This window comes from Triticum dicoccoides, chromosome 4B, assembly GCF_002162155.2.
Source record: "Triticum dicoccoides isolate Atlit2015 ecotype Zavitan chromosome 4B, WEW_v2.0, whole genome shotgun sequence".
Classification (NCBI taxonomy): Eukaryota; Viridiplantae; Streptophyta; class Magnoliopsida; order Poales; family Poaceae; genus Triticum; species Triticum dicoccoides.
The window spans coordinates 561645257-561655814 of NC_041387.1; positions in this window are offsets into that span (position 1 = coordinate 561645257).

A 10558-nucleotide genomic window follows, 5' to 3' on the forward strand; every position below is an offset into this window, starting at 1 on the left:
CGCCCTCCTGCCTCGTGGCCACCTCGTTGCGTCTCCGACTTCATCTCCAACTCTTATGGTTTCTTTTCGGTCCAAGAAAGATCATCGTGAAGGTTTCATTCCGTTTGGACTCCATTTGGTATTCCTTTTCTGCGAAACTCTAAAATAGAAAAAAAAAGCAGAAATTGGCACTGGCCCTCGGTTAATAGGTTAGTCCCCAAAATAATATAAAATAGCATATAAATGCCTATTAAACATCCAAAAGAGATAATATAATAGCATAGAACAATAAAAAATTATAGATACTTGGAGACATATCAAGCATCCCCAAGCTTAATTCCTGCTCGTCCTCGAGTAGGTAAATGGTAAAACAGAATTTTTATTGTGGAATGCTACCTAACATATTTATCAATGTAATTTTCTTTATTGTGGCATGAATGTTCAGATCCGAAAGATTCAAAATGAAAGTTTAATATTGACATAAAAATAATAATACTTCAGGCATACTAACAAAGCAATCATGTCTTCTCAAAATAACATGGCCAAAGAAAGTTATCCCTATAAAATCGTATAGTCTGTCTATGATCTATCTTCATCACACAAAATATTTAAATCATGCACATCCCCGGTTTCAGCCACGCAATTGTATCGTACTTTAGTATTTTTAAACTTTTTCAACTTTCAGGCAATACATGAGTGTGAGGCATGGACATAACACTATAGATGGAATAGAACGGTGGTTGTGGAGAAGACAAAAAGGAGAAGATAGTCTCACATCAACTAGGCATATCAAATGGCTATGGAGATGCCCATCAATAGATATCAATGTGAGTGAGTACGGATTTCTATGCAACGGATGCACTAGAGCTATAAGTGTATGAAAGCTCAAAAAGAAACTAAGTGGGTGTGCATCCAACTCGCTTGCTCACGAAGACCTGGGGCACTTTGAGAAAGTCCATCATTGGAATATACAAGCCATTTTCTATAATGAAAAATTCCCACTAGTATATGAAAGTGACAACATAGGAGACTCTCTATCATGAAGATCATGGTGCTACTTTTAAGCACAAGTGTGGTAAAAGAATATTAACATTGTCCCTTCTCTCTTTTTCTCTCATTTTTTTATTTGGGTCTTCTCTTTTTATGGCCTCTTTTGTCCTTTTTTATTTTCTGTCCGGAGTCTCATCCCGACTTTTGGGGGAATCATAGTCTCCATCATCCTTTCCTCACATGGGACAATGATCTAATAATGAAGGTCATCACACTTTTATTTACTTACAACTCAAGAATTACAACTCAATGCTTAGAACAAAATATGACTCTATGTGAATGCCTCCAGCGGTGTACCAGGATGTGCAATGATTCAAGAGTGACATGTATGCAAAAATTATGATTGGTGGCTTTGCCACAAATGCGATGTCAACTACATGATCATGAAAAGCAATATGACAATGATGGGGCATGTCATAATCAACGGAACGGTGGAAAGTTGCATGGCAATATATCTGAGAATGGCTATGAAAATGCCATAATAGGTAGGTATGGTGGCTGTTTTGAGGAAGGTAATGGTGGGTGTATGGTACCGGCGAAAGTTGCGCGGCACAAGAGAGACTAGCAATAATGGAAGGCTGAGAGTGCGTATAATCCATAGACTCAACATTAGTCATAAAGAACTCACATACTTATTGCAAAAAATATACAAGTCATCAAAACAAAGTACTACACACATGCTCCTAGGGGAAGGGTTGGTAGGAGTTAACCATCGCATGATCCCGACCTCCACTCATAAGGAAGACAATCAATAAATAAATCATGCTCTGACTTCATCACATAACGGTTCACCATATGTGCATGCTACGGGCATCACACAACTTTAACACAAGTATCTCTCAAATTCACGCTTACTCCACTGGCATGACTCTAATATCACCATCTTCATATCTCAAAACAATCATAAAGAATCAAACTTCTCATAGTATTCAATGCACTTCATATGAAAGCTTTTATTATATCGATCTTGGATGCCCATCATATTAGGACTAGTTTTATAACCCAAGCAAATTACCATGCTGTTCTAAAAGACTCTCAAAATGATATAAGTGAAGCATGAGAGTTCAACAATTTGTATAAAATCAAGCCACCGTCGTGCTCTAAAAAGATATAAGTGAAGCACTAGAGCAATATTGCCTTGCTCAAAAAATATAAGTGAAGCACATAGAGTATTCTAATAAATCATGATTGATGCGTGTTTCTCCCAAAAGGTGTGTACAGCAAGGATGATTGTGGTAAACTAAAAAGCAAAGACTCAAATCATACAAGACGCTCCAAGCAAAACACATATCATGTGGTGAATAAAAATATAGCCTCAAGTAAATTTACCGATAGACGAAGACGAAAGAGGGGATGCCTTCCAGGGCATCCGCAAGCTTAGGCTCTCTCCACTCCTTACTCCATAGTCCATCAAATCCTTACCAAAAACTTGAAAACTTCACAACACAAAACTCGATAGAAAATCTCATGAGCTCTGTTAGTATAAGAAAATAAATCACCACTTTAAGGTACTGTTGCAAACTCATTCTTTATTTATATTGGTGTAATATCTACTGTATTCCAACTTCTCCATGGTTAATACCCCCCGATACTACCCATAGATTCATCAAAATAAGCAAACAACACACGAAAAACAGAATCTATCAAAAACAGAACAGTCTGTAGTAATCTGTAACTCTCGAATACTTATGTAACTCTAAAACTCCATCCAAATTAGGAAAACCTGATCAATTTGTGTACCAATCTAGATCAAAAAGAATCAGATCAAAATCATGTTTCTGGGAAGTTTCGAAACTAATTTACTAAGCGCAAAAGTTTCTGATTTTCAGCAGGATCAACACAACTATCACCGTAAGCTATCCTAAAGGTTCCACTTGGCACAAATACTAATTAAAACATAAAACTGTTGGGGAACGTAGTAATTTCAAAAAATTTCCTACGTACACGCAAGATCATGGTGATGGCATAGCAATGAGAGGGGAGAGAGTTGTCCACGTACCCTCGTAGACCGTAAGCGGAAGCGTTAGCACAACGCGGTTGATGTAGTCGTACGTCTTCATGATCCGACCGATCCAAGCACCGAACGTATGGCACCTCCGAGTTCAGCACACGTTCAGCTCGATGACGATCCCCGGGCTCCGATCCAGCAAAGCTTCGGGGATGAGTTCCGTCAGCACGACGGCATGGTGACAATGATGATGCTCTACCGGCGCAGGGTTTCGCCTAAACTCCGCAACGATATGACCTAGGTGGAATATGGTGGAAGGGGGCACCGCACACCGCTAAAGAACGATCCGTAGATCAACCTGTGTGTCTATGGGGTGCCCCCCGCCCCCGTATATAAAGGAGCCAGGGGGGAGGAGGCGGCCGGCCAAGGAGGGCGCGCCAAGGGGGGAGTCCTACTCCCACCGGGAGTAGGACTCTCTTCTTTCCTAGTTGGAATAGGAGAAGGGGGGAAAGAGGAGGAAGAGGGGAAGGAAAGGGGGGGGGGGCGCCGCCCCCCTTCCCTTGTCCTATTCTGACTAGGAAGGGGAGGGGCGCGCGGCCCCCTCCTGCCTCCTTCCCTCTTCTCCCTCGAGGCCCATGTAGGCCCAATAACCCCCCGGGGGTTTCCGGTAACCTCCCGGTACTCCGGTAAAATGCCGATTTCACCCGGAACGATTCCGATGTCCAAATATAGGCTTCCAATATATCGATCTTTATGTCTCGACCATTTCGAGACTCCTCGTTACGTCCGTGATCACATCCGGGACTCCGAACAAGCTTCGGTACATCAAAACTTATAAACTCATAATAAAATTGTCATCGTAACGTTAAGCGTGCGGACCCTACGGGTTCGAGAACTATGTAGACATGACCTAGAACTATTCTCGGTCAATAACCAATAGCGGAACCTGGATGCCCATATTGGTTCCTACATATTCTACGAAGATCTTTATCGGTCAAACCGCATAACAACATACGTTGTTCCCTTTGTCATCGGTATGTTACTTGCCCAAGATTTGATCGTCGGTATCCAATACCTAGTTCAATCTCGTTACCGGCAAGTCTCTTTACTCGTTACATAATGCATCATCCCGTAACTAACTCATTGGTTATATTGCTTGCAAGGCTTATAGTGATGTGCATTACGGAGAGGGCCCAGAGATACCTCTCCGACAATCGGAGTGACAAAACCTAATCTCGAAATACGCCAACTCAACATGTACCTTCGGAGAGACCTGTAGTACTCCTCTATAATCACCCAGTTACGTTGTGACGTTTGGTAGTACCCAAAGTGTTCCTCCGGAAAACGGGAGTTGCATAATTCTCATAGTTACAGGAACATGTATAAGTCATGAAGAAAGCAATAGCAGTATACTAAACGATCAACTCCTAGGCTAACGAAATGGGTCATGTCAATCACATCATTCTTCTAATGATGTGATCCCATTAATCAAATGACAACACATGTCTATGGTTAGGAAACATAACCATCTTTGATTAATGAGCTAGTCAAGTAGAGGCATACTAGTGACTATATGTTTGTCTATGTATTCACACATGTATCATGTTTCCGGTTAATACAATTCTAGCATGAATAATAAACATTTATCATGAAATAAGGAAATAAATAATAACTTTATTATTGCCTCTAGGGCATATTTCCTTCAAAAACCACATATAACCAGAGGCTAGATGAATTATTTATTACAAAACATGATAAAAAAATCAAAGAACAAAAATTAAATTGGGTTGCCTCCCAACAAGCGCTATTGTTTAACGCCCTTAGCTAGGCAATTATAATTTTAATGATGCTCACATGAAAGATAGCAATTGAAACAAAAGGAGAACATCATGAAACATGCCAAAAACACATCTAAGTCTAACATAATTTCTATGCATATGCATTTTATAAGCAAACAAATTATCAACGCAAACCAAACCTAGCATATGCAAGGAAGAAGAAAGAGACGATAGCAGTCTCAACATGAAGAGAGGTAATTTAGTGACATGAAAATTTGTACGACCATATTTTCCTCTCTCATAATAATTACATGTTGGATCATAAGAAAATTCAACAATATAGTTATCACAAAACATGTTCTCGACACGATCCACATGCATGCGAAGTTGACACTCTTCCAAAATAGTGGGATTAACATTAACTAAAGTCATGACATCTCCAAACCCACTCTTCTCAAAAATTTCATAAGATTGAACATTCTCCAAATATGTGGGATCTAAAGTTGACACTCTTCCAAACCCACTTTCAATAATATTTCAAACACTATTATCAATCTCATATTCATCATGGGGCTTAAATAAATTTTTAAGATCATAAAAAGAATCACCCCAATCATGATCATTGCAATAAATAGTAGACATAGCAAAACTAGCATCCCCAAGCTTAGGGTTTTGCATATTACTAGCACAATTGACATTAATATAATTTATAATAACATCGTTGCAATCATGCTTTTCATCGAAGGAACTATCAAGTATGGGTGCAATAGCAACAATCTCATGTTTAACACAAGGGACTATAGCAAATTCATCTCCATAAATATTGGCATCATGTCTACAAGAATAGCAAGCATCATGTTCAAGGAATATTTCAATCAAATCATCAGAATAATAACTATTTATATATTTGTGCATATCATTATTTTCTTCCAAAGCAACGGTCATTCTCTCAATAAATTCTTTGACATAGACATTATGAGCATAGTTTTCATAGCAATATTTAAGTATGTCAAAAAATTTCAGATTTATAGAGAGTAATATCATACTTTTCAATCAAAGAAGAAACTTCATAAGAACCCTTAAAAGCAACAAATTCTTCAATTTGTTCGATATCAAAGTAACTATAAACACCCTTTGCATAAGAAGATGAGATTTCATTATCATTAAACTCAGATAGGTAGGGAAGGTGTTTTTTAGGGTTCTTAGAGCAACAAGTAAAATCATAAATTTCACAAAGATTCCAAGCATAACACAGCAAACTATTTACTTGATTCCATAAGATTCCCCCTTTTTCAGACAAATGGTGATGCACAAAATGAGCATGCTCATCTAAAGATTTTCCCTCAACTAAACTAGTTGGGGTTTCAGCACGAGCACATATACATCGAAGATGATCCAAGTAGAACACTTTAAGTGGAACGATATCAATAGATTTTTAGCAAGCAAATATGCAAGCAAATAGAAGGCACATGGAAACACAAAAGAAAAGACATACGGGAAGAAGGCGAAGAAAAGGCAAATATTTTCGAAAATTGTTTTAGAGGTGGGGGAGAGGAAAACGAGAGGCGAATGGAGAATAATGTAATGCAAGGGAGAAGAGTTTATGATGGGTACTTGGTATGGCTTGGCTTGACGTAGATCTCCCCGACAACGGTGCCAGAAATCATTCTCGCTACCTCTTGATCTTGCATTGGTTTTCCCTTGAAGAGGAAAGGGTGATGCATCAAAGTAGTGTAAGTATTTCCCTCGGTTTTGAGAACCAAGGTATCAATCTAGTAGGAGACAACGCACAAGTCACCGAATACCTGCACAAACAATCAACAACTTGAACCCAACCAGATAAAGGGGTTGTAAATCCCTTCACAGTCACTTGCAAAAGTGAGATCTGATAGAGATAGGTAAACGGTAAAGTAAATATTTTTGGTATTTTTAATTTATAGATCGAAAAATAAAAGATTGCAAAATAGTAGATCCAAAACTAGTAAGATGTAAAAGAGATTCAATACTATGGAAAAGAGACCCGGGGGCCATAGGTTTCACTAGTGGCTTCTCTGAAGATAGCAAATATTATGGTGGGTGAACAAATTACTGCCGAGCAATTAATAGAAGAGCGCATAGTTATGATGACATCTAAGGCAATGATCATGAACATAGGCATCACGTCTGTGACAAGTAGACCGAAACAATTTTTCATCTACTACTATTACTCCACACATCGATCGCTATCCAGCATGCATCTAGAGAATTAAGTTCATAAAGAACGGAGTAACGCATTAAGTAATATGACATGATGTAGAGGAATTAACTCAAGCAATATGATGAAAACCCCATATTTTTATCCTTGATGGCAACAATACAATACGTGCCTTGTTGCCCCTACTGTCATTGGGAAACGACACCGCAAGATTGAACCCAAAGCTAAGAACTTCTCCCATTGCAAGAAAGATCAATCTGGTAGGCCATACTAACCCGATAATTCGAAGAGACTTGCAAAGATATCAAATCATGCATATAAGAATTCGGAGAAGAACCAAATAATATCCATAGATAATCTGATCATAAATCCACAATTCATCGGATCTTGTCAAACACACCGCAAAATAATATTACATAAAATAGATCTCCAAGAACACCGAGGAGAACATGGTATTGAGAATCAAAGAGGGAGAAGAAGCCATCTAGCTAATAAGTATGGACCCGTAGGTCTGTGGTAAACTACTCACGCTTCATCAAAGAGGTAATGGTGTTGATGTAGAAGCCCTCCATGATCCAATTACCCTCCGGTAGGATGCCGGAAAAGGTCTCTAGATGAGATCTCACGGGTACAGAAGGTTGCGGCGGAGGAAAAGTGGTTTCGTGGCTCTCCTGGATGTTTTCAGGGTATAAGAGTATATATAGACGAAGGAACTAGGTCAGGGGAGCTACGAGGGGCCCATGAGGTAGGGGCGCGCCCTACCCCCCGGGGCACGCCCTCGTGCCTCGTGGCCACCTTGTTGTGTCTCCGACTTCATCTCCAAGTCTTCTAGTTTCCTTTCGGTCCAAGAAAGATCATCGCGAAGGTTTCATTCCGTTTGGACTCCGTTTGGTATTCCTTTTCTGCGAAACTGTAAAATAGGAGAAAAATAGAAACTGGCACTGGGCCCTCGGTTAATAGGTTAGTCCCAAAAATAATATAATAGCATATAAATGCCAATTAAACATCCAAAACAGATAATATAATAGCGTGGAACAATCAAAAAATATAGATACGTTGGAGAAGTATCATGAAGTTGATTTTTTTCTGTTTTCTTTGCGAGATCGCGCAGTTTTGTTCTTTGCCTCGCAATAGTATCGATTCTTGGAACAACTGCAAGGATCCTTTTATTACTAAGTATTTTCCGTCCGCAAAAATTATTTCCCTTAGAACCCAGATCATGAATTTCAAGCAACTTGAACATGAGCATGTTGCACAATCTTGGAAAAGGATGAAATTGATGCTAAGGAATTGCCCAACTCATGGGTTAAATCTTTGGATGATCATACAAAAAAATTATGTGGGGTTGAATTTTGTTTCTCGTAATCTTTTAGATTCCGCCACGGGGGGTACATTTATGGAAATTACTTTGGGTGAAGCTACCAAATTTCTAGATAATATTATGGCCAATTACACACAATGGCATACCGAAAGAGCTCCTACTAGTAAAAAGGTTAATTCGGTGAAAGAAATAAATTCTTTGAGTGAAAAAGTTGATGCTCTTATGAAGTTGATTGCTAATAAAAGTGCTCCTATTGATTTTAATGATGTGCATTTGTCTACTTTGACTGAGAGAAATAGTGATGCCATAGATGTGAATTTTATCTCATGAAACAATTTTAATAACAATGCTTATAGAGGTAATTTTAATCCTAGGCCCTTTCCTATTAATTCCTCTAATAATTATGATAATTCCTATGGTAATCCCCCTTATAATAATAATAGAAACACCTCTGATCTTGAGAATAATATTAAAGAATTTATGAATACTCAAAAAGTTTTCAATGCTTCGATAGAAGAAAAGTTGAAAAAGGTTGACGATTTGTCTAGAAGTATTGACAGAATTTCTCATGATGCAGAAACTCTCAAGATGAAAAATTTTGTGCCTAAAGTTGAAGAATCAATTAAAGATCTTTATGTTTCTATGGATGAAAGTAAGAAAAGAACCGCTATGCTTAGAGCTAAAAGAGAATTTTTAGAAAGAGCATTTTCTAGTGGTTACTTTCATAAAAGTGTTGAAGATCTTAAAATGATTGGTGTTTCTTCTATTGATTCTTTTTTTAGTAAAATTAAGATTGATGAAAAAAGGATTGGAGAAGAGTCAACTTTAGCTAGAAGGCGTCCCTATGATTCGGAGGGTGAAAAGTGATACGTCTCCAACATATCTATAATTTATGAAGTATTCACGCTATTATATTATCTGTTTTGGATGTTTAGTGGGCTTCATTATAAACTTTTATATTATTTTTGGGACTAACCTATTAACCGGAGGCCTAGTCCAAATTGTTGTTTTTTGCCTATTTCAGTGTTTCGCAGAAAAGGAATGTCAAACGGAGCCAAACATAATGAAACCTTCGGGAGAGTGATTTTTTGGAACAAACGTGATCCAGATGACTTGGAGTGGATGTCAACAAAGAAGCGAGGAGGCCACGAGGCAGGGAGGCGCGCCCCCACCCTCATGGGCCAGCTCCACCGACCTAATTCTTCCTCCTATATATACCCATATACTCTGAAAACATCCGGGAGCACAATAGATCGGGAGTTCCGCCGCCGCAAACCTCTGTAGCCACCAAAAACCAATCGGGACCCTGTTCCGGCACCCTGCCGAAGGGGGATCCCTCATCGGTGGCCATCTTCATCATCCCGACACTCTCCATGATGAGGATGGAGTAGTTCACCCTCGAGGCTGAGGGTATGTACCAATAGCTTTGTGTTTGATCTCTCCCTCTCGTGTTCTTGATTTGGCATGATCTTGATGTATCGCGAGGTTTGCTATTATAGTTGAATCTTTTGATGTTTCTCCCCCTCTACTCTCTTGTAATGGACTGAGTTTTCCCTTTGAAGTTATCTTATCGGATTGAGTCTTTAAGGATTTCAGAACACTTGATGTATGTCTTGCATGTGCTTATCTGTGGTGACAATGGGATATTCACGTGATCTATTTGATGTACGTTTTGGTGATCAACTTGCGGGTTCAGTGACCTTGTGAACTTATGCATAGGGGTTGGCACACATTTTCGTCTTGACTCTTCGGTAGAAACTTTGGGGCACTCTTTGAAGTACTTTGTGTTGGTTGAATAGATGAATCTGAGATTGTGTGATGCATATCTTATAATCATGCCCACGAATACTTGAGGTGACATTGCAGTATCTAGGTGACATTAGGGTTTTGGTTGATTTGTGTCTTAAGGTGTTATTCTAGTACGGACTCTATGATAGATCGAACGGAAAGAAAAGCTTCATGTTATTTTACTACGGACTCTTGAATAGATTGATCAGAAAGGATAACTTTGAGGTGGTTTGTACCCTAAAATAATCTCTTCATTTGTTCTCCGCCATTAGTGACTTTGGAGTGACTCTGTTGCATGTTGAGGGATAGTTATATGATCCAGTTATGTTATTATTGTTGATAGAACTTGCACTAGTGAAAGTATGAACCTTAGGCCTTGTTTCCTAGCATTGTAATACCGTTTGTGCTCACTTTTATCATTAGTTACCTTGCTGTTTTTATATTTTCAGATTACAAATACTCATATCTACCATCCATATCGCACTTGTATCACCATCTCT